We start from the raw sequence: 25,896 nt of genomic DNA, 5'->3' as shown, positions 1-25,896 counted from the left end.
GAAATCTATGAACAACAGATGCTGGAGAGGATGTGGGGAAAAAGGGACACTAACCCACTGTTGGTGGGAATGCAAACTGGTTAAGCCACTATGGAAGTCAGTCTGGAGATTCCTCAGAAACCTGAATATAACCCTACCATACAACCCAGACATCCCACTCCTTGGAATTTACTCAAAGGAAGTTAAATTGGCAACAACAACAACAAAAAAAAAAAAAAAAAAAAAAAAAAAAAACAACAAAAAAAAGCAGTCTGCATCTCAATGTTTATTGCAGCTCAATTCACAATAGCTAAGGCCTGGAATCAGCCTAAATGCCCATCAGCAGTAGTCTGGATAAAGAAATTATGGGATATGTACTCTATAGAATGCTATACAGCAGTAAAAAACAATGAAATCCAGTTATTTGCAACAAAATGGAGGAATCTGGAAAACATCATGCTGAGTGAAATAAGCCAGATCCAAAGGGATAAATATGTGTTCTCCCTGATTGGTGACAACTGACTGAACACCAAAAAGGAAACCTGTTGAAGTGAAATGGACACTGTGAGAAAGAATGACTTGATCAGCCCTTGTCCTGACTGTTGATGTACAATGTAATATTTTATCCCTTTTAGTATTTTTTTGATGTCCTACTTAATACTATTGGTTGAACTCTGTAATTAACACACAATTATTATTAGGTGTTTAAATTTAACTGAAAAGTGATTTCTGTTAAATATAAGGGTGGGAATAAGAGAGGGAGGAGATGTACAGTTCAGCATATGATCAATAGAGTTAGAAACGTGCCAGGGGATTCCAATTCAATCCCATCAAGGTGGCATGTACCAATGCCATCTCACTAGTCAAAGTGATCGGTTTCATTTCATAATTGCTCATAACGATAAGATTAAGAGTCAAAGGGATCACATGAACAAGACTTGTGTCTGCTAATACTAACTGATAGAATTAAAAAGGAAAGAACGATCCAACATGGAAAGCGGGATATACAGCAGACTGCAGAAAACATTTGGTGCAAACTAACTGCCTAATATTTTATTATTTAAATACTAACATAAACATATTTTTGTAACAACACACCAATTTAACATTAACTTCCTATTGGTACCACAAAACACTAAAATGAATCATCTCCATAAATTAAACTTCAAGAAACGCGTGCTCGCTTCGGCTGCACATATACTAAACTTCAAGAAAGGCTTATCAACTTACAGTGTAGAAAAATATCCAACATTAAAGCAAATTATTAAAAATCAATTATATTTCAAATATTAATGTTCCAAAATAGACATTCACCTAATGCAACAATAATTTTCTGCTTCCTTAATTAAAATTTTATATATGTTGGTGTAAAGACCAAATCTGTAAATCCTATACTTTCCAAAAACTCAACTATGTTCTTTAGTCTAGAATAAGCCCAGGGTATAACAATGACTGTAAAATGATTATTTATAAAAGCTAAGGTGTTTTTAGTAATAGAAGAAAAGAAATTGGGTCATCTAATATATAGGTAGAGTTTTTTTCTTCTGTAGCATTGCCCTGCTGCTATAAATGAGGCCTAAAACATATGAGCATTAACGTAATATTGTCATGGGACTTAATGTTCAGCCAACAAAAATGAGATCAAGTGTAGGAGAATAAGCTCAAGCAACATCAGAAAGGACCTGCTCGTTTTCTCCAAATTCTTCTACACAGGTCCAGGCTGAAAAGATTGTGTGCCTTGTCCAAATGAAGTAGTGTAAACGGGGCTGTCAGTTCCTTTGCATCTTCTAATGCCATACACACTTTGTCTGGCATGAAGTTACCTTGAGATTCAACTGCAGTAGCAGGAATAACTATTTAATAAGAATACTTTCCCCTCTTGACTTGTTGTTGAATATAAATAATATTCTGATAGTACCAAATAACTTTTGTTGCAGTAATCTAAATGCATGACTGCAGAATAAAAATGATTGAATAATAAAAAATACATACCAATTGGAGTACGCTTTGTTCCAGGAAAAAAAGGACAAATTTCAATTCCAGGTGTGTTTGGCCTATGCTGACCGTTAAGACTATCAGGAAAAGTTGGTAGTTTGCCTAAAGTTTTGGGGTGACTCTTCTGTGTTAGAAAACACAAGCAGATTTTCAGAATTGGGGCTAAGCTGACCATTAAGATGCTGTCTCCAAGTGTTTTCCTTATTTACTTGTTTTGCTAGTGTTACTGCAATACTGCTCCATCAATGCATTTGCTATTCATAACAGATGTAACAGCCACTGCGTGTTCTCTGTTGAAAAAGTGAAATTCTCTAAGATTCCTTTCTCGGTCAAGGGCACCAAGCTTGAATTTATTGAATTTTGCTTTAATGATCTCTCTAGTTGAGATCATTAAATTTCTTACATAGATAATTTTAACTCTGCATGAGTTCCTTGTCAACCTCTTTCACTGGGTCAGCCCAATCTACCTGAATGGTGTTGCCCAACAGTTGGAATGTTCCCTGAATTAGTTTTCTTCTAGCTGTAGCAGCAGCTCTGTGAGGTTCTTATTCAACAAATGCAAAGCCACAATTTTTGGTCTGCACTTGGATATACAATGACATCTACAACTCCTTCTGTAACTTTCTTCATTTCATAAAAATTTTCTTCTCTTTTCTTTTCCTTGGGAATCGCTCTGATAAATAATCTGCAATTATCCAAACTTACACAAACACTGATAAAGGTCTCTGGTCAAATTTCCATCTAGGTGGTACTGTCAGGTGTCCCATATGGAGCATCTGTCGGAGCTGGATTGTCTGCTTCCTGCTCTCCCGTGGCCTAAGATGCACATTGCCTTGTCCTTATCTCAACCTGGTCAGGCCAGGTCTAATCTCACCACCTGTGGACCTCAAGTTCACCATGACAGAACAAGAGAAAGAATATATTGCCATTGGTCTAGTGACAGGCCTTGGCACGTGAATTTCTGTTTTTGACATAGCTACGTCAGAAGCTTGCAGCTCCTTCACGATTTCATCAGATGAGTTCCTCGTTCCTGGTGGCCTCCTTAGAAACTCCCAAAGCACCTCATTCATGAGAATGGTAGTTCTGTAGCATCTGCAACCTCCTCATCTATTGATTGGTTAGACTTTCTCTCTCCTTTATCCTCAAACTTGTCCATGTTATTTTTTTCCCTTTTTTTTTTTTTTTTTTTTGATTTGGTACAATTGCCAAGGATCACACATTTTGTGATGTAATCATGCAAAACTTAATGCTGAAATAATAGACTATCTGAAGAGCTTTGTTTTTTTCCTACTACTTTTCTATGAAAAAGTTTGGGATGTTTGTTGAGAAATGCATTGATGCATTGCACTAAGATTTGAGAGGTAGAGTAACAGAGAGAAGAAGAGAAAGAGAGAGAGAGAGAGAGAGAGAGAGAGAAAGAGACAGAGATAGAGAAAGAGAGAGAGAGAATCTTCCATCCACTGTTTCACTCCCCAAATGGCCACAATGGCTGGAGGTGGGCCGATCCAAAGCCAGGAGCCAGAAACTTCTTTCAGGTCTCCCATGTGGGTGCAGGGGCCCAAATACTTAAGCCATCTTCTACTGCTTTCCTGGGCCATTAGCAGTGAGCTGGATCAGAAGTGGAGCAGCCGGGACCCAAACTGGTACCCATATGAAATGCCCAGTGACACAGGCAGAGGCTTAACCTACTACTTCACGGTGCTGACCCCTTTAAGCAGTTCCTACAAAAGTAGCAGTTAATGCAGTGAAATGCCTTTCTGTAACTCCATGAGCATAAAACTCAAATAAATAAAATAAATAATTAAAACAAAAAAATGTCCCCCCAACTACACACACACACACACACACACACACACTTAATTACATTTTGGAGAGAGGAGTAAAATTATTTAAACAGTGTGGCAAGTCTCAGAGATACAAATATGCAAAAATTATCTGTATAAAGCTATGAAAATATATAATAAAATATTTGTAATGATCCTTAAAATCTTCTTAGAACAATTATGTATGTATGTATGTAACAATTCAGGTTTATTATTTATAAGTTTGTTTCTTTGAAAGAGTAGGGGGCCAGCATTGGAGCACAGTAGGTTAAGCCACTGCATGTGGTGCTGGCATCCCATATGAGCACTTGTTTGAATCCACTTCCAATCCAGTCCCTGCTAATGTGCCTAGGAAAGCAATGGAAGATGGTTCAACTGCTTGGGTCCCTGCTACCCTGTCTCTATATGGGAAACCTAGATGGAGTTCTAGACTCCTGGCTTCTGTTTGGCCCCATCCTGGCTGTTGCAGCTATTTGGGGAGTGAACCAGCAGAAAAGTTGTAAGTGATAGAATTAGGACTTTAGTTATGGGAGGATAAAGCAAATACATTTTGGTCTACAAGAATCGCAGATTTGGAGAAAGTAAGAGTAATAAGGAAAAGTTTAAAAACTGTAGGTGAGGCCGGCACCGCGGCTCACTAGGCTAATCCTCCACCTAGCGGCGCCGGCACACCGGGTTCTAGTCCTGGTCGGGGCGCCAGATTCTGTCCCGGTTGCCCCTCTTCCAGGCCAGCTCTCTGCTGTGGCCAGGGAGTGCAGTGGAGGATGGCCCAGGTGCTTGGGTCCTGCACCCCATGGGAGACCAGGAGAAGCACCTGGCTCCTGCCTTTGGATCAGTGCGGTGCGCCGACCACAGCGCACCAGCCGTGGCAGCCATTGGAGGGTGAACCAATGGCAAAGGAAGACCTTTCTCTCTGTCTCTCTCTCTCTCACTCTCTCTCTCACTATCCACTCTGCCTGTCCAAAAAAAAAAAAAAAAAAAAACAAAACAAAACAAACAAACAAACAAAAAAACAAACTGTAGGTGATATTTACTTGAATGGTAGACATAGATAAAAGACATCGAAAGAATTGTCATGCTCTCTCTTTTTTTAACTTTATAAATTTAAATAGACTATAGTTCATTGGAAAGAAAATATACACATCCTCCTCCAGTTTCTGAAGTATTGGGCCAAGTACATGCAGGCTTGGTGGAGCCAGCTGGCCAGGCATCTCGGTCTATCTCAGCACAGCTTCCCTTGGCTGTCAGAGCCCCCAGGAGGGATACACAGACAATGTTCTCCAGAGCCAGAAAGCTTAATTCTGTCCTGTACTTTTTATATCAGGGATGTATATCACTATTTATAAAGAACTTAAGCAATATGTCCCCTTATTGGGGAAAAATAAATAAGACATCTGAGACTCTGGTTTTCAAGCCAAACTCGGCAGCAACTCCTTCACAGAAAATCGGGATGAATGTCCAGATACAAGTGGTGTCAGATGTTACCAAAAGCTTGGTCTCTGTCCCTTGTGGCAAAATAAAATAACAAGGAGGAGGATTGAGGGTTGTGGAAAGAAAATTTTAATCTGTTGTCAGATGAAGGGGTAGCAGACCAAAGTCTTAGGAATTACCACCCTCCTGGATGAGGGTATTTGGGGAGTTTTAAAGAGGCTATAAAGAAGGGGGAAGTCAGGAAGAAGGGGAAAAGGATAGACAGCTATATGTTTGCCTCTGGTGGGGTGATAAAGGACTGCTTGGAGTCACAATGGTTGGTCTTCTGGTCTGGTTACATCAGCTTGTGTCCAAGTTCCTGGTTGGTATGATGGACAAGTGGGCTTCAGCCATCCTGGGCCCTACATGCAGGCGGAAGTTACTTTCTGCCCTATGCCTGGGATTCCCCTTCCAAATCTGGGGCTCCCCTAAGCAGAACCTCTTGAGACAACACTGGCCCCTGAAGTATTATCTTTTAGAGTCTCAAATGACCTCTAGTGTCCAGTGCTTAGACTCTTGTGGGGCCAGCTGTGACTCCTGTGAGTTAAGCTGCAGGAGGGAGGCTAGGGAACTTGGGCCTGATAGTAACTGGCATCTGCATTCAAGGTACTATTTAGGGGCTTGGTTCAAAATCTCTAGCTTTCTAAGGTCTCACAAATCCCACTGGCACCCACATACTCCTTCCTTGTCCAGCCCATTATCCCCAGATCACAGCCCACAGCAATGAGTCAATGGACCCAGAGAAGTGAATAATGAATTTATGGATGAGAAATTTGGACAACCTCAATACTTACACATATTTGAGATGGAAGCAAATCTTAGAGCTTTCTAAATATGGTTCTTATACCATTATAAAATAAAAATATATGAAAAAAAAACAAAGTTGATTAGTCACTCCAGATCAGTGAGAAGAAACTTTCAAATATTATATCAGAACATGAATAATTTGTGAATCTAAATCTATGTCAAACCTTACCAAGGATAAGAAGCTTATGATCATTGGAGTTATTTTTACAAATGAGTTATCTATTTTGTGAACTTATATCAATATAACTTTGATTTCATATGCTTTCTTATTCCTCTGTTCCCCACCAGCAGGCACAAATGGCCTTAAGCAGGGCTTCCTGAAACCTGGCATGCATGCAGCTGAGGGCCCATAGTTTTTGTGTGGTACAAGGAGGCTTTATATATCTTTATAGTCAATTACTGTAAGTGAGTTAGATACAATATAATGAAACCAACCCAGTGACTTCATAGATATAAAATTCAAATACATGCATTTATATATAGTAAATAAAGTCAATTTAATAAAATATTAAGGAACTAACAGTAGGATGGCAGTCGGATAAGAATGTGAAAATACCATTTTTGGGTTTTTTTCAACAGAAAATTTTATTTAAGGTATACAATAAACATTACACATTTCATAAATACAACTACAGGAACATAGTGATTCTTCTATGAACTCTCCCTCCCATCCACACTCCCATCATTCTTCTTCCTCCCTCTTCTATTCTCATTCTTATTTTTTACTAAAATCTATATTCAATTAACTTTATACTTATAAGATTGATTTATACTAAGAAAAGAGGTCAACAAATAGTATGAAATCTGTTCATCAAATCTCATAGTGTCAATTTCACTTCTGTAGATTACCTTTTAGGTGCTCATATCAGGGAGAACATATGGTATTTTTCATTTGGGGACTGACTTACTTCACTAAGTATGATGTTTTGCTGTTTAAATCATGTTGTTGCAAATGATAAGATTTTTTTCCACTGTGTAGTATTCCATAATGTACATATCCCATAATTTCTTTATCCAGTCTTCAGTTGACAGACATCTGGGTTGATTCCATATCTTAGCTATTGTGAATTGAGCTGAAATAAACATGGGGGTACAAATAACTCTTTCACATACTTATTTTATTTCCCTTGGGTAACTTCCCAGGAGTATGATGGTTGGATCATACGGGAGGTCTATGTTCAAATTTCTGAGGTATCTCCATACTGTCTTCCACAGTGGCTATACCAGTTTACATTCCCACCAACAGCGGATTAAGGTACCTTTTTCCCCACATCCTCGCCAACATTTGCTATTTGTTGATTTCTATATGAAAGCCATTCTAAAGTGGATGATGTGAAACCTCATTGTGATTTTGATTTACTTTCCCCTGATGGCTAGTGATCCTAAGCATTTTTTCATGTATCTGTTGGCCATTTGGATTTCCTCTCTTGAAGAATGCCTGTTTAAATCCTTTGCACAATTTTTAACTGGATTGTTTGTTTTGTTTTTTTAAGTTTCTTGAGCTCATTATATATTCTGGTTATTAATCATTTATCAGTTGCATAGTTTGCAAATAATTTCTCCCATTCTGTCGGTTGCCTGTTAACTTTGCCAAGTGTTTGTTTCTCAGTGCAGAAGCTTCTCAATTGATGTAATCCCATTTGTCAATTTTGGCTTTGATTGGCTGTGCTTCTGGGGTCTTTTCCAAGAAGTCTTTGCCTGTGCCTATATCTTGCAGGGTTTCTCCAATGTTCTCTAATAATTTGATGGTGTTGGGTCATAGATTCAGATCTTTAATCCATGTTGAGTGGATTTTTGTGTAAGGTGTAAGTTAGGGGTCTTGCTTCATGCTTCTGCACGTGGAAATCCAGTTTTCCCATTACCATTTGTTGAATAGACTGTCCTTACTCCAGGAATTGGTTTTAGATCCTTGATCAAATATAAGTTGGGTGTAGATGTTTGGATTGATTTCTAGTGAAAAAAACTGTTTTATAATATAAGGAAAGAAACTCTGATTCTTAGTGTGAAATAAGTATTTGTAACTTTTTTCCAGTGGAACCAATGTTTCTTTAAGAAGAGAAATGGAATTCCAATTTTCATTGGAGTTTCAGAGAAAATTATTTAGGGCTTCTTATAATCCTTTTCAAGTCAAATTGGTTTTTAAAATCCACTGAAAGTTTAAAAATAAACCAGTCAGTCTAAGGAAACTAAAAATGCTTTAGAAAGATTGTGTTCACAGAGAAACTGGGCATCGTAATAGTGGTTGACTAAAGCTGGACTAATCAAAAGTCTATTGCAACATCTTCTCAGCTAATCTGCCATCCTTGTACAAGCACATACGCCATTCAATACTTTATCATTGTAGACTGTGAATACTGTCTCCTTGAATTGTGCAAGAAACAGCCTACCACATGTGAGAGGTCTTTAAAATTCTCGTATAAAGTTCATATTATGGGAAAACTAGGTATGTATTGCAAAATTTTTTGCAGTAAAATCAGCTTATCTTTTGATTCTATTTTTCCACAAAGTGTTTGAAGTACCCTTAGATGGTTGCTCTGTTTCATAGTGTGGAGTTCTTTTTTAATGATATAACTCGAATATGTAAGTGTGTATCTCTACATTTTTCACAATTAGAATCAAGTTGTTACATGATATGTACAATCATCATGTATGTTGTTTTATATAGAAATCAGTACATGCATGTCTCATCTGACTTAGATTTGGCTGCAGTACAAATGAGAGCCTGTACATCAATCTCATTTTTTAACAGCTCCAGAGCACTCTATTTTATGATGCCTCATAATTTAACCAATGCTTTATTTATGGACTTTGAACTACCTCTAAATTTCTGCTATGATAAAGTGGTTGCAACATGAAAAGCTAATGTTGCAATGTTTCCCTTTTTCATGCTGGAACATTTCCATTAGAAAATTGGACCCATAAATTAATTGTGTAATTAAAATGTATTCACAGACAAAATGTAAATGATTACCTGTGTATCTTATAAAACAACATACTCATTTTTTAGAAACAAGTAAATATTAGCTATATGTCATGATTATGCACTTTAAATATATTAACCCATCATAGTTTGTTGCTTTTCTCTTTTCTCGAAACAACCAGTCCAAACTCAACAGATGTCAACACAATACTGAAAAACATAAGGTTTTCTCAGGTGATGAGGGAGAAAATAATTCATCTATGCGTAGTATGTTCTAATTCTAGTTCTTGATGGAGTGAAGGGTCTGTCAGAGAACAAAATAGAGGCAATGATGTTAACAAGTAACCAAATAAGACTAAAGAGGTAGGATGAGGTGAGTCTTGTGTGAGTCACCATATTCAGAAGAGCCTACAGCCAGCAGTCCCATCAGAGTGCCTCCACAGTAGTGCCATAAAGCTAAGCCTCCTCAGAGAGCCGCCTCTAAGTCAGGCACACAGTTGGTGAGACGGGTCCCACGTCCTTCCTGCCCCTTCTTTGTGACTCACCCCTCCTTTGTGAGATATCACTTCCCAGCCAGTCCAGGACATGTCCTCTCTCTGGCTGTTACTTGGTTTCTGTAGTCCTTTTCCACTTGCTTTTTTAAAAAAATTATTTCAGAAGAGATTTAAATATACAAAACAAAAATTGTATAGTACATCTTGTTCCCTTGCACCCCACACCCAGCTTCCCCACTGTTAATATGTTATGTTACTCTGATATATATGCCTCAGTCTGTGAACCACAAATAACAGGATTTCATTTTTTGTGTCTGAATAGTATTCCATTGTGTATATAAGGCACTTTTTTTTTTAAATTTCACTCATCTGATGGTGGACACCTTGGCTGATTATGTACCTTGGCTATTGTGAACAGTGCTGCAATAAACGTGGTAGAGGAGGCATCTCTGACTCAAGGATTTCATGTATTTGGGGTATATACCCAGTAGTGCAGTTGGTGCATCATATGGAAGTTGTATTTTTGTAAAAAATCTCCAGACTGTTTTCCACAGGTGGCTGTACTAATTTACATTCCCACCAACAGTGTGTAAAAGTTCCATATTCTCCATACCCTCTGTCTTTTTTATAACTTCTAGTCCAAGAGGAGTAAAATAATACCTCATTGTGGTTTTGATTACCTTTCTCTGATAACTAGTGTTACTATGCAATTTTTCTTACATTTTTTGGTCATTTGTATTTCTTCTTTTAACAACTATCTATTCTTTCACCACTTCTTGCTAAGATTGGTTATTTTAATGTTGAGCTTTTGGAGTTCCTGATGTATTCTGAATATTCATCTTTTGTCTATAAGTATCTGGCATATATTTTCTCCCATTCTGTCAGATGTCTCTTCATGGTATTGATTATTTTCTTTGCTGTGCAGGAGCTTCTGAGTTTGAATTAATCTCATTTCTCTAGTTTTGCTTTCGTTGCCTGTGTTTTTTTTTTTTTTCTTTTTGACAGGCAGAGTGGACAGTGAGAGAGAGAGACAGAGAAAGGTCTTCCTTTGCCGTTGGTTCACCCTCCAATGGCCGCCGCGGCCGGCGCACTGTGGCCGGCGCACCGCACTGATCCGATGGCAGGAGCCAGGTACTTATCCTGGTCTCCCATGGGGTGCAGGGCCCAAGCGCTTGGGCCATCCTCCACTGCACTCCCTGGCCACAGCAGAGAGCTGGCCTGGAAGAGGGGCAACCGGGACAGAATCCGGCGCCCCGACCGGGACTAGAACCTGGTGTGCCGGCGCCACAAGGCAGAGGATTAGCCTAGTGAGCCGTGGTGCTGGCCTCGTTGCCTGTGTTTTAAAGTCTTATCCAAGAAATCATTGTTTACACCAAGGTCTTGAAGTGATTCCCCTATTTTTCTTCTAGCAATTTCATGGTTTCAGGTCTTTCATTAGGTTTTTGATTCACCTTGAGTTGATTTTTGTAGATGATGAGAGATAGGAGTCCGATTTCATGATTCTACATATGTTTGTCCAGTTTTGCCAGCACCATTTGTTGAAAAGATTCTATTTTCTCCAGTTCATATTCTTGAAGCCTTTGTTAAAAATCGTTTGACTGAATGTGTGTAGGTTAATTTCTGGGCTGTCTAGTCTATTTAATTGATCTGTGTGTCAGTTTTTGTGCTAATACCATGCTGTTTTATACTATAGCTTTGTTGTGTGCTTTAAAATCAGATATTGTTATGCCTACAACTCAAGTTCTTTTTCCCCCTTGGGATCACTTTGGCTATTCTTGGTCTTTGGTGGTTCCATATAAATTTTAGGAGTTTTTTTTTTTTTTTCGTAAGAAATGTTATTGGTACTTTGATAGGGGTTGCACTGAGTCTGCTTTAGCTAGTATGGACATTTTAATTTTAATTCATCCAGTCTGTGAACAGGCATATGTTTCCATTGTTTTGTTTCCTTGCTGACTTCTTTCATCAGTGTTTCATATTTTCATTGTAGAGCTCTTCACTTCTTTGCTTAAATTTATTCCTAAATATTTGTATTTTTGTAGTTATTGTGGATTTGGAATTTCTTACTTGATTTCTCCTTCAATAACATTATTACTATAAATGTTTTAAAATGCTGATTTTTGTATGTTGATTTTGTATTCTTCAACTTTACTGAATGAGTTTCTAAGTTCTAACAGCTTTTGTGGAGTTTTTAGGTTTTTCCACGTATAAAATCATGGCATCTGCAAGCACAGCCATTTTGATTTCCCCCTTCCCAATTTTGATGCCTTTCATTTCTTTCTTCCCTAATTGCTCTTGCTAATACTTCCAAAACTGTATTGAATAAGAGTGGTGAAAATGAGCATCCTTGTCTCTTTCCAAATCTGAGGGGAAATGCTTTCAGATTTCCCTATTCAGTATGATATTATAGGTTGCAGGGTTGTCATATATAGCCTTTATAATTTGAGCTTTGTTCCTTGTATACCTAATTTGTTGACAGCTTTTATCATGAAGGGTTGTTGAATTTTATCAAATACTTACTCCACTTCCATTGTGATCATATGGTTTTTGTTTTTTCATTCTGTTGGTGTGATTTGATGATTACTTGTAAATGTTGAACCACCTTTGTACCTCTGGGATAAATTCCACTTAATCATGATGTATGACCTTTTGATGTAGTATTAGATTTGGCTTGGTGATATTTTGTTGAAAATTTTTGCATCTATAATCATCAAGAATATTGGTCTATAGTTTTCTTTGGTTTTTGTATTGGAGTAATGCTGGCCTCATAAAAAGAATTTGAAAGAGTTCCATCCTTTTTAATATGTTGGAGTAGTTTGAAAACTATTGTTTTGGTTCCTCTTTGAATGTTTTGCGGAATTCAGGAGTAAAGCCATCCGGTCCTAGAAATTTCTGTGATGGGAGACTTGTAATTACTGCTTCAGTCTTATTATGTATCTGTTTAGATTTTCTATATCATCTTGATCTAGATTTGGCAGGTTATATGTATCCAGGAATCAGTTTCTTTGAAATTTTCCAACTTGTTAGCATATAGTTTGTTCACAGTAATTTCTTGGGCTTCTTTGTATTTCTGTAATATCAATTGTAATGTCTCATGCTTCATCTCTATTTTTTTTCTTACTTTTTATGTATTAGACTAAGTAAAAATTTGTGTATCTTTTTAAAAAGCTAGCTTTTCAAGGCCAGCGCTGTGGCATAGAGGGTAAAAGCTGCCACCTGCAGTGTCAGCATCCCATATAGGCACTGGTTTGAGTTTGGCTGCTGCACTTCTAACCCAGCTCTCTGCTATGGCCTAGGAAGGCTGTAGAAGATGGCCCAAGTCCTTGGATCCATGTGGGAGACCCAGAAGAAGTTCCTGGCTCCTAGCTTCGGATCGGCCCAACTCCTGCCATTGTGGCCAGTGGAAAACCTCTCTCTCTCTCTCTCTCTCTCTGCCTCTCTTTCTCTGTGTAACTCTTTCAAATAAATAAATAAATCTCTTTTTAAAAGAGCTAGCTTTTCATTTTGTTGATCTTTTGTGTGTATGTATATTTTTTTCATTTCAATTTCATTTATTTCTGCTTTGATTCTTACTATTTCTCTCTTCCTGCTAGTTTAGGGTTTGGTTTGTTCTTGTTTTCTATTTCCTTGAGATGCATGATTAAATTGTTTACTAGCTTGTTTATAGCACTTATTGCTATAATGTCTTACTACTGCTTTTGTTGTATTCTACAAATTTTGGTATGTTTTGTTTTCATTTTCATTTGTTTCAGGAAATATTTTTCATTTCCTTTTTAATTTCTTCAGTGTTCCATTGGTTATTCAGTAGCTTATTTAATTTCCATATATTTTTAAAATTTCTATTATTCTTCTTGTTGTTAATTTCTAGTTTTATTAATTTGTGGTCTGCAAAAATACATGGTATTTCTGTTTTTTTTTTTTAATTTACTGAGACTTGATTTGTAGCCTAACATAAGATCTAGCCTAGAAAATGGCCCATGTGCTGATGAAAAGAATATGTAGTCTGTAGCTGTTAGGTGAAATGTTCTATGAATGTCTGTTAGGTCCATGTGCTCTAAAATATGATTCAACTTGATTGTATCTTTGTTGATTTTCTGTCTGCATGATCTGTCCATTGATGACAGTGGGGTGTTGAAGTTCTCCACTATTGTGTTGGAGTCTCTCTCTCTCCCTTTACATCTAATAACATATGCTTTACATATCTGGGTGATCATGTTTTGGGTGCAAATATATTTGTTATTGCTCTATCTTCTTGCTGAATTAATGATTTAATTAATACATAGTGTTCTCCTTTGTCTCTTTTTATGATTTTTTATTTAAAGTCTATTTTACCTTAAATGAGTATCCCTACTTCAGCTTGTTTTTCTTCCTGTTTGCATGGTCTATTTTTTTTTTTTTTAACCATTCTCTTTCTGCCCATGTCTATCTTTGTCTGTGTGAAGTGAGGTTTTTTTTTTTTTTTTTTTTTTTTTTTGACAGGCATAGTTAAAAAGTGAGAGAGACAGACAGAGAGAAAGGTCTTCCTTTCATTTATTCACCCCACAAATGGCTGCTACGGCCAGCATGCTGTGCCAATCCGAAGCCAGGAGCCAGGTGCTTCCTCCTGGTCTCCTATGCGGGTGCAGGGCCCAAGCACTTGGGCCATCCTCCACTGCCTTCCCGGGCCACAGCAGAGAGCTGGCCTGGAAGAGGAGCAACCAGGAAAGAATCCAGCACCCCAACCGGTTCTAGAACCTGGGGTGCCAGTGCCGCAGGCGGAAGATTAGCCAAGTGAGCTGCGGCGCTGGCCCCATGTGTATCTTTGCTGTGAAGTAAATTTCTTGTAGGCAGCATATAGTTGGGTATTAAGTTTTTGTTGTTGTTGTTAAGATTTGTTTATTTACTTGAAAGGCAGTTACAGAGAACTTCCATCCACTCATTCACTCCCCAGATGGCAACAGTGGCCAGAGCTGGGCCAAACCGAGGCCAGGAACCATGAACTCCATTCAATTCTGCACCTGGGTGCAGGGGCCCAAACTCTTAGGGCCATCTTTTGCTGCCTTCCTAGGCACATTTGCAGGGAGCTGGCTCAGAAGTGGAGCAGTCAGCATTGCCCATATGGAATGCCAACATCACAGACCATGGCTTCATCCACTGTGCCATAATACCAGCCCTGGGTCTTGTTCTTTTATCCATTCAGTCGACCTTTATCTTTATAGAGAATTTAATCCATTTACATTTAGGGATAATATTGATAGATAGTAACTAACTCCTGTCATTTTGTCAATGGGTTATTTTCTATATCTGCTCTGTTAGTGAATTTTGTACTGCCATATGTTTTCAGGATCATTGCTTCTAATGTAGGACTCCCTTTAAGATTTTTTTATAATGCTGGTATGTTGGTGATGAATTCTGTCAGTTTTTGCCTGTCTTGGAAATACTTTTTTTTCTCTCACTTCTAAAGGATAGCTTCATTGAATATGACACCCTTGGCTGGAAGTCTTGTTCCTTCAACACCTTAAATATATCATCCCACTCTCTTCTGGCCTGTAGGATTTCTGCTGAGAAGTCTGCTGTTAGTCTAGCAGTTATTCTTTTGTATGTAATTTGACTTTTTCTCTCGGTGTTTTTTGTATTCTCTTTTTGTCCTTAATTCTTGACAATTTGACTATAACATGCTGGAGAAGATCTTTTTTGGTTGAGTTTGCTGGAGTTCTCTGAGCTTCCTGTATTGGGATGGTCTTATCACTTTTACGACTTCAGAAGTTTTAAACTATTATTTCATTTAGTAGTTTTCTTTATACCTTTTCCTTCTCTCCTCCTTCAGGTATCCCTGTAATAGAAATATGTGTTTGCTTAATGATATCCCTTATGTCTGAGAGGCTTTCTTCATTCTTTTAAATTCTCTTCTCTGTATTTTTGTCTAGGTTTTTTCAACAGTCTAGTCCAAAAATTCTTTATTCCATTTGGTTTATTCTGTTGAAACTCTCAGTTGTACTTTCATTTAAATTATTGAAGCTTTAGCCCCCAAGTTTATAATTTTTAAATGATTTCTGTTTCTTTGTTTATTTTTCATTCATATATTGTTTTCTTCATTTATTTTTTATGATTTATTTATTTATTTGAAAGAGTGACAGAGAGAGAAACAGAGACAGAGAAAGAAACCCTTCATCTGCTGGTTCACTCCCCCAAATGGCCATAATAGCCACATCTGGGCCAGGATGAAGCCAAGAGCCAGAAACTCCATTCTGCTCTTCCACGTGGGTGGCAGGAACTGAAGCGGTTAGTCTGTCTTCCATTGACATCCCAGTTGCATTAGCAGGAAGCTGGATTTCAATAAGCACTCCAGTATGATACTGGTATTGCAACAGTGCAATGGCTTAACCTCTGGCTCCTCCTAATTTCTTTAAACTGTCTATCTGTATTCTCTTGTATCTCATTGAGTCTCCTTAGGATTGTTATTTATAATTATCTTTTCTGGTATTTCATACATTTCTCTTAAATCCAGTTCTGTTTCTGGAGAACTATTGTGTTCCTTTGGAGGTGTCATGCTTCCCGGCTCCTTCATGTTTCCTGTGTCCCCATGTTAACGTTTGTGCATCTGGTATAATAGTTCCTTCTTCTTTATGGAATAGGTTTTGTTGGAAAAGAATTTTGTTTCAGTGGATTGTGGGATATCTCTTGGATTGTTGCGTTGGCTTTGATTTTCTGTGAGCCTAAAAGTGTAACCTGAGTGATTTCTTCAGCTGTGGTCAATGTCAGTAGTATCTGTGTCAATGTCAGGAGTTGTCTAGTCTGCAGCAGTTCTTGAAGGTTGTGTTATGACTTTGAAGTAGATGTGGGCTTCCTCTCATTTCTCTTCAGTCCCCTGAGAGTTGGATGTTAATCACACTAGAGTTTGTGAAGACTATAGTCACATACATGGTGCTGTGGGACAAAGACGGGCTATTCCTTTGTTCTGCCCTGGAAGCCCAAGTGATGCTGGGCCTTGTGTTACCAGTAACTGTGGCTCTTGGACTGTATGATATGAATAGGGCCTTCCCCAGATCCTGCTGCATGAGTGCAATTTATGCTAGGGCTTGTAGCACAAAAGGTCCTAGTCCCAGCACTTGGGGATAAGAAGGGGAACTTGCCCCAGTCCTATGGGATGAATACAGCTTATGCTGAGGATCGTACACTGGCAGGTGTGGGCCTGGAGTGATGGGATACAAGAAGGTCCTCCCTGGGTTCCAGAGGGTAGATTCTGGTGACTCTGAGGAATCTAGAGCTAACAGTCACAGTCCTAGAGCTACAGGAGGGTCCTGACTCAGGTTGAACAGGTCAGGCTACAGGCCAGTTACGCTGGGGATTGTGGACTGGCAGCCACCAGCCTGAAGCAGAGGAATACAGATACAGCCCTCTAGATCTCACAGATGAGAGATGAGAGTGAGTTACTCTGTAGGTTGTGGCACCAACAGTGATGGTCCCAGAGCTCTAGAGCACAGAGGGAACTGCTCCTGTATCCCACAGGGAATGTAAGGATGACACTGAGGTTTGTGTGAAGAAGTGCAGTGGGGACTTCCTCAGGGCTAGTCCTGTAGGATTTCTTATGGGCTGCTTGCTGGTGCCAAGCCCCGAGATGCCAAGGGCAACCTCTCTAGATGATGCAAAGTGAGCTAGTGTGACTCCGGAGCTGGTGCCCCGAAATCCCACTGTGGGATGCTGGGACCTGTTCTCTACCATGGAAAGTGCTCTGGCTCAGATTCTAGGAGCTTCTGGGGGTGATGGGGCTGCTTGCTGTCCCCTAAGTCAGAATGTCCCCTAAGACAGTAGCGCTGTCCCACAACAGCTTGGGTCTGGTGCTTGTGAAGGTAGAGAGAGGCTAAGAGTTGCTCAGACCCCAGTTAGCTTTCTAGACTGAACTGAAAGGGAGGGCAGGGAAGCTCTCCTGTCGTTAGGCCAGCTGCAGTGTATAGCGGGGTCCCGGCCCTTCTGCTTACCTTCTCCAGCAAGATGGCCTCCCCTGGGTGGAGCTCCAAAGTAGGAGCCACAGTGGCAACAGGCCTTGTTCCTCATACGCTGCAGGCTCTCGGAGTCTGTGTGCTGTTTGCAGTTTTCATCACTGCTTTACAGAAGTTTGCCCTCAGCCTGTCTCCTGCAAACCTGCTTTTTCAGTGGCTGACACTAGTGACACTCCTCTCTTATTAAGCCATCTTTTTTTTTTTTTTTTTGACAGGAGAGTTAGAGAGAGACAGAGAGACAGAGAGAAAGGTCTCCCTTTTTCCACTGGTTCACCCCTCAAATGGCCGATACAGCCAGTGCACTGCGCTGATCCGAAGCCAGGAGCCAGGTACTTCCTCCTGGTCTCCCATGTGGGTGCAGGGCCCAAGGACTTGGGCCATCCTCCACTGCCTTCCTGGGCCACAGCAGAGAGCTGGACTGGAAGAGGAGAAACCAGGACAGAATCCGGCGCCCCAACTGGGACGAGAACCTGGGGTGCTGGTGCCACAGGCGGAGGATTAGCCTAGTGAGCCACGGCGCCGGCCCTTAAGCCATCTTGATCCCTTTCTGTCTGGATTTGTTCTTTCAGTCAGGGTTGGGCTTGGGGCCTCGGGATACAGCTTTATAGATACAAGAACTGAAACCATGGCAGATTAAATGACCCATCCCAAGTCACACAGAGAGAATTTTCAAACTCTTTTAACTAGTACTCTGTCATCCATTTTAGATATTTTTCTGTCACCCTGCACTGAAATTTTTAGCTTCTCCAAGAGAGAATGGAACAACTGATGACTAGATTTTAAGGCTGATAACAGAACTGTTGATTTGTAGGCTGGTAGAATAATGCTTTGTGTCTCTTTAAGCCATTTGAATTTTAACTGGGAAAATACTCAAACCTGAAAATTTTCCTGTAGTGCAGTTGAATTTAGATGTTGGGAACAAACAAGAAAGAAGACAACTTTGACAGAGGTCATTGAATCCTGAATCCTTTCATTCACGGACCAGCCATACTCAAGCATACCATTCTGGTGATATCCGGTCTCTAATTGGTTTCTAGTCGTCTAGGAGTAGAATAGAGCAGTCACAATGAAAAGAACAAGAGATGGATCCTGCTGCTTCTCTTCTGTTCCTGTTAACACCTTGTTTGTATTCTGCTGAAACCCTAAGTGTCAAGTGGGCCACATGACCTTGGCATGGTCTCCTGGTAACAAACTATTAGGTAACTTACTCAGCTCCATGGCTTATTCAAATTATGTAAAAGGTGACCACCAGAGAATTTGTATCCATTTTGAAATTGACCTGACCTCAGTTGACCTTCCTGAAAACCTTAGGGTGGATCACAACCCTCCAGGTAGGTTGCCTCAAATCTGACCCCGAAACCTACATTATTATTAAGCCCATGCTAGACGAGGCTTAGCAAGAACACTAGGTGCACAACTCGCCTGAAATCTTGAGTGGTCCCTTTTGATTTATTGGTTCGACCCACGCTTTCTTTTATCCCCAAAACTGTGCATTGAAACCAAGGCTTGTGCTGTGACTTCTGCAGAAAAATGGAGTGCTCATGTTTAATGCCGATTCTGTCTTCTTTTTTCTCAGTTCCTCCTAATTCATTATTGTCTCTCCTCCCTCTTTCCTCTCCTCCTAAAGCACAAAGCAAGACATTTCCAAAAGGTGATACATGTATGGGAGCAAGAAGGGGGAACAGGACAGAAATTATGTCGTGATTATCTGAGATCCTAGTACTGAAATGGAAACCAAAAATGCAAAATTGTTTTCATTGATACTTAACTGTTTTGGTAGCATTTTGAAAAGAATGAAAGAAAGAACTTCTTCAATAGTAAAGAGATTTTAAAGCTCCTAAAGTATCAATATTTTCCCCTAGGATTCTAAAAAATTATTTTTAAAAACAGTATAATTATCTTAATTACATTTGTATAATTAAGTTTAAAAACATAATTATTTTTAAATGTTTCATGTTTATGGAAAATTAAAACTAGAGAAAGGAGAAAGAATTCATACTTCAGCACATCAAGTGAGTCAAGTAATGTTAAGCTTTTGGTAATTATTCTGCCTTTATTTTTTCTGTTTTTCTTCTCTTTAAAAAATATTTATTTATTTGAAAGTGTTACAGAGAGAGGAGAAAAGACAAAGAGAGAAATATCTTCCATCTGCTGGTTCACTTCCCCAGATGGTTACAATGGCCGGGGCTGTGCCAAACCTAAGCCAGGAGCCAGGATGTTCTTCCAGGCCTTTCACGAGGGTGCAGGGGCCCAAGAACTTGGGTCATCTTCTGCTACCTTCCCAGGCACATTAGCAGAGAGCTGGATTGGAAGTGAAACACCCAGGACTCCAACCAGTGCCCATATGGGAGGCCAGCACTGCAGGTGCGGCTCTACCTGCTAAGCCACAATGCTGGCCCTTATTCTTCATTATGCATAGTTTTTCTTAGTGATATGGAACATATTAATTTAACTGAAAATATTAATAAGAAAAAATGGAAGCATATCTCTTAGCCTTTTATTTAAAATATGGACTTCCATCCTGTTATCATAAAAATATTAAAAGTTAAAAGCCAAATCTGAAAATAAGATGTAAGGAAGAAAGTATTTACTTAGGAAGCCATTTTAAATTTGTATCAAAGGGACAAGAAGTTTGGAATTTGATATATTAACACAAACTATAGTTATTTTTGAATATTCATATATAAAATATATGCTTTTGAGAGGAAAAAAAGCCGTAAAAATATTTAGTACAAGCACTGAGCTAGATTTTCACAGACGCTAACCCTCTTGGGAGTCTGTATTCAAAATTCTTGCAAGTTGCAGATGAAAGCGGCATTGTTCCCCTCCATTCTATTTTTTAATTCTAAGATTTTTCTTAAGAGGACTTTGGCTCTACTGAACTTGGTATTCTGCTCTATAAAATCTTCTTTTATATTTTTTCCCTTTATTCTTTTGTGTTGGGCAAATTCCTGAGCCAAATTTTCTGTTTCACACATTTGTTCCTTTAGTGTGTCCATTCAACTTTTGGCCCATTTATCCAAGTTTCTATCACTTCCATCAGTTAGTTTCTGATTTAATATCTCTGATTTATTGTGTTTGATTCTTTTACATGAATTTTGTGCCCTCCCTTATTGCACAAAGAGACTGTACTTTGAAATACAATTTTGTTCTGAGTGTTCAAAATGTGTTTCCCCGTGACTTTCCTGACCTGGTGGTGGCTTCCTGCAGTATTTGGTGATTCTGGCTGCTGAGCTCCTCTGTGTGACTGATCATCCCTGCTAGACTTTCTGGTGCCTCTGTCTGTTCCGCCTGTGTGACTGAGGGAGCAGGAGAGCTGCCAGGATGGCGCTCAGTTCAGATGTCAGTGAGAAAGCTGGTACGATGTGACCCTGACCGTCCGTGAGGACTGGGCTGCTCTCTGCCCGTGTAACACCCGTGGTTAAACCTTGTCCTCTTTCCTGGGTGCGTGCTCACCTACAGATGCATGCTCCCGTTGCAGCCCATTGGACACAGAGCGTCCTTGGTTTTGTTGTTGCTATCATCTCTGTTGGTAATAGTTTTCTAAAAGCTCTTGCTTTTGTCCTAGGGGCTGCCATTTTCCTCTTGGATACAAACTTGTTTTCAGCCACTCAAGAATTCTTTGCAGTTTTTTGCTTACCAAGATTTCCTTTTTGGTTTTTAAGTATGGCTTTGTAAGTTGTCTTCTTTTTAGGATTGCTCAGGCCATCATGAATGTTGTTTAAAAAGTTTGTGGGACATTCTTCATGATAGATCAAATGTTAGGCTCCAAAGCAAGTCATAACCAATTTAAGAAGATCGAAATTGTATCAAGTATATTTTCCAACCACAATGGTATGAAACTAGAAATCAGTAACAGGATGAAAATTGGAAAGTTCACACATAATGTGGAAATTAAACTTCATGCTCCAGAACTACTAGTGGGTCAAAGGAGAAATCAAAAGGGAAATCCTAGGGTGGGCATTGTGGTACAGCAGCTAAGCCCCCACCCCATGTCAGAGTGCCTCAGTTGGAATTCAGCTTCTGCTTCTGGTCCCAGCTTCCTGCTAATGTGCACAGTGGGAAGCAGCAAGTGATGGATCAAGTACTCACCACCTACGGGGAGACTTAGATGGAGTTCAGGGCTCCGGGCTTCAGCCTGGCCCAGTTCCGACTGTTGCAGGCATTTGAAGCTAGAAGTTGTTTTTGAAAGAATGAAACTGACAAGCCTTTAACTGGACTGAGGACAAAAAGATAAATAATAAATCAAAAATGCAAGAGCAGACATTGGAACTGATATCATAGAAAAACTAATCATAAGATACTAGGAACAATTATATGCCAAAAAAGTGCTTTACCTGGAATAAATGGAAAAATCTATAAAAACATACAACCTTCCAAGACTAAATCATGAAGAAATAGAAAATCTGAACAGATCCGTAACAAGTAAGAAAATTGAATTTGGTGATAAAAAGTCTCTCATCAATGAAAAGCCCAGGACCTGATGGCTTCACTGCTGAATTCTACTAAATATTTTAGAAACTAATACCAATCCTTCTGAAATTCTTACACACACACACATACACATACACAAAACCTAAAGAGGAGGGAATACTTCCAAACTAATTTTATAAGGGCAAAATTACCCTGATAACAAAGTCAGATAAGGATACTACAGAAAAAGAAAATTACATGCTTATGTTCCTCTTACACAAAGATATAAAAATCCTCAACAAATTAGTAGCAAACAAAATTTGACAGCACAGTAAAATAATCATTCACCATGATCAGGTGAGATTTCTCTCAGAGATGCAAGCATGGGTCAACACGCACAAATCTGTAAATGTGATAGACTACATTAACAGAATGAAGGACAAAACCCAAATGATCATCTCAGTAGATACAGAAAAAGCCTTTCATGAAATTCAGCATCCTTTCATGCTAAAAAAAATTCGCAAATTGCATCTAGAAGGAATGTACCTCAGCACAATAAAGCTGCGAATGTCATGCTCACAGCTGACATCATTTCCATTATGTTGAAAAGCTGAAAAGTTTTTTCCTCTAAGACCAAGAACAAGACAAGGAGGCCCCCTGTCACTGCTTCTATCAACAGAGTAGTAGAAGTCCTAGCGAGAGTCATTAGGCTAGAGAAATAAAGAAAAAAGTGCGTTCAAATTGGAAAGGAAAAAGTTAAATTGTTTCTGACTGTGAATGATGGGATATATTTATGAAAAAAATGAGGAAAATATATTGATGTTTGTCCCCAACTCTGGCACAGAGATCTTGAAACCTTTGAATTTCCTGAGTATTGAGGTGCCAGGAGCATCTTCTGGTCTAAGTTTGATCTTTGATTCTACTTCCAACACCAAAGGTTGTGCTATAAGGGAAAACCAGAGTGTTTTCCTCCTGTCTATTCTCTACTCCCACAAATGATTAAAAAAAAAAAAAAAAGCAGTGCTGTGGCTACCTACCCCTAGGACCAAACACGAAGCCCAGCATTTGGTTGGTTTATTTATATTTTCTAGGAATATTGCTAGTTCCTACCTGTAAGATTACCACCACAACCCGAAAAAGCTGTATCTGAGGGAAAACTTAAGCAAAAGATGTCCATATTTAATTACAAAAAAATGGTAGCTCTCTCATTGCCTTTAGGCCCTTGCAGTCCCCACTCAGAGGTATGATTTGGGAAGTGCCTGCCATTCATACTCATTCCAACTGGAGCTTACGGCAGATGGCTGTGAGCACCTCCAGGCAGTGACTTGGGATTTGGGGCGGGAAAGTGCCCAGACACTACAATCTGGGGCACACCATTTGAGAGTTATTGGCCTGCCAATTACAGGCATTAGCTGAGACTGCCTCTGTAACTGAAAGACATAGAATAATCATGAAACTGAAGATAATATCTTGCATTGATGTCAGTGAGGCACTCAACTAAAGAAGGCGGGGACAGGCATTTGGCACAGTGGTTAAGACGCCATTTGGAATGCGTTCATCCCATATCAGAGTGATTGGGTTCAAGTTCCAGCCCCACTCCCAATCCCAGCTTCCTGCTAATGCCCACCCTCGGAGGCAGCAGGTGATGGCCCAAGTAGTTGGGTTCCTGTCATCCACGTGTGAAACCTGTATTGACTTTGGGCTCCTGGCTTTAGCCTGGCCCAGCCTTGGCTGTTGTGGGCATATGGAAAGTGAACCTGCAAATGGAAGTCTCTCTCTCTCTCTCTTTCTGTGTGTTTTTGTCTGTCTGCCTCTTTCTCTCTCTCTCTCTCTCCCCTTCTGTGTCATCTGTCTGTCTGTCTCTCTTTCTCCACTTCTGTGTGTCTCTCTGTCTCTCTGTCTCTCTCTCTGTTTTTATGCCTTTCAAATCTAAAAAAAAAAAAAAGGTAGTGCCCAGAAGCATTTCATACTGGACGTAATTTATACAGAGCAACCTAGCAGGGGATGTGAGGAAGCACCCACAATAATCATGATCAGATACTCTTTCCCCCAGGACCAACTCGGAAGCCATTTGAAGAGCACAGCTCTGGATTGATAAACAGAGAACTGCTTGATTTATGAATGGTGATTCCAAGATGCATGGACAGCATTCTGTTTGGAAAGCTGCTGCTCTAAGACCAGTGAAGGGAAAGACGCTGACTGAAAAAGGTAAGAATATATCAGTTCAGTGGACTCAATTGTGTGCTATTTTCCTAGCAGTGATGGAAGAATTGGACGATGGTAAAATCCTCTGTGTTTGAGTATAGATTCATGGGCTGATCACCTGGCCATATGGTCTGGTAGACAAACAATATGAAAATGAACTGTTAAAGGGATACCCATATGGGGTACATCCTTAGAGAAAGCACTCTGGGAACTTAAGGGGTGAATTAAAGTAGGACATATCACTGCTTATTAGGAGAACCCTATTCCACATTCAGAAGGTGTATGGAACCACCAAGTGGATCTTTTGGAGCACTGCCCTGAGGTAGATACCTGGATTCATGAAATGTGGACCTGATTCAGGGAGCTCCAGTCTGGTACAATCAGCTATGCAAAGATGGGCTGCATCTAGAAGTTTTCCTCTCACACTCTCAGAGTGCCAAAAAAATGCCAAAAATTTAATTTACTGATTTACCTAGTGGAGTGTACGGGACCAATGCCAGTAGCCTTGACCCAGAGTCAGGAGTTGGGGGGCTCAGAATGGTTCCTATTGGAATAGACACTCTGGATTGGGCTCTGCATACCCAGATGCAAATGCCTAAAATACTTTTAAAGCATTAGAAGAAAAAAACAAGGGATATATTTTACAGGCCACAGTGTCCAACAGTGGGCAAAGAAATACCATATCAAATGGACTTATTTTTATCATCCTCAGAGTAGCTGTTTGATAGAGAATTGGAATGGGTGACTGAAAAAACAGAGATAAAGGCATAAGGGACTGGCTTACATACCTTCATGATCACGCATGCACACTCAACAGGAGAGTGTAGGGTGCTCCCTGGGGAGAATCTTCCACTTTTCTGAAGGATTTGGGGGGAAAGAGAGAGGTCTGGTCCAACTAGGCAATTCTTCTCCAGGCAGCTCAGTTTTTCCCCTTACCTAATGCCGTGGTCCCAGGGATGCACCTGGGACTGCCAGAAGCAGAAGTGATTGATTCCTAAGCAAAAAACGGTAACCATAAACATGTATGCCAGAATCCCTAATGGCTTGACAGGCTTGTGCCTTCATTCCATCTGGCAAAGTTTGGGTACACAGTGAATGCTTCAGAGTTAGCAAGTGGTTGGGATAGCCCATAAGTTCTGCACCTGTATAGCTCTACCCTGTATGAATGGGAGTGAATTCAGGGAAAAACACTTACTAGGTCAGTATTGCTATAAGAAAATGGACTGGCACAGTGGCTGAACCTATCATCCCTTCCAAAAATGGTAAAAAGTAATGTAAAATGGAAAGGAGAGATAATAACTGAGGGTAAAGGAATGAAATCCAACATGGCAATAATACCTTGAAAGAGGCTCAGAGCAAGAAAATGCTCTTAGCACAGTCACACCAGATGCCCAGAATGAATAAATTACACATTTGCTGGACTAGCCCTGCTTTTGGAAGCTGACAAATCCAAGCGGCAGCCTGCAAATGTAAGTAGTATTGCTCTGAGGACATTATGCTCAGATGATAAGATGAGAATTGAAGTGACTGTTAATGACTAAAGATAACTACTAATATGTCACCGTCTGACTCCTATTTTTTTTTGGCTTGCATCTACTTTACAAAGGTTATAACTGTTTCCTACTTGGACTACAAACCATGTGGTACATGCCTCTCCCCCCAAAACCCATCACTTGTTTAACTATAAACCTTGATGATGAAATACTTAGAGGGATCCCTAGTTCTAATAGACAGATATCATAGCCACATGCCCAACATTCCACAGTATGAAGTTCACAAATACATATCACTCTTGTCTTTGTGAATGGAAAGAT

The 25,896-nt window shown here is 39.6% G+C and overlaps 1 protein-coding gene and 1 pseudogene across 1 annotated transcript in view; one reads left to right on the top strand and one right to left on the bottom strand.

Moving 5' to 3' along the window:
• C3H2orf88 (chromosome 3 C2orf88 homolog) overlaps window positions 1–25,896 on the top strand; it is a 157,097-nt gene that overhangs the window by 64,003 nt on the left and 67,198 nt on the right. The window contains exon 6 of the transcript XR_011387190.1: window positions 23,931–24,085. The gene's annotated coding sequence lies outside the window, so the exon portion shown is untranslated. The remainder of the gene's footprint in view (window positions 1–23,930; window positions 24,086–25,896) is intronic.
• LOC100357063 (probable RNA-binding protein 46) lies at window positions 1,541–24,886 on the bottom strand (annotated as a pseudogene).

This window comes from Oryctolagus cuniculus, chromosome 3 (genome assembly GCF_964237555.1).
Source record: "Oryctolagus cuniculus chromosome 3, mOryCun1.1, whole genome shotgun sequence".
Classification (NCBI taxonomy): Eukaryota; Metazoa; Chordata; class Mammalia; order Lagomorpha; family Leporidae; genus Oryctolagus; species Oryctolagus cuniculus.
This window is presented reverse-complemented; position numbering and strand designations above follow the sequence as displayed.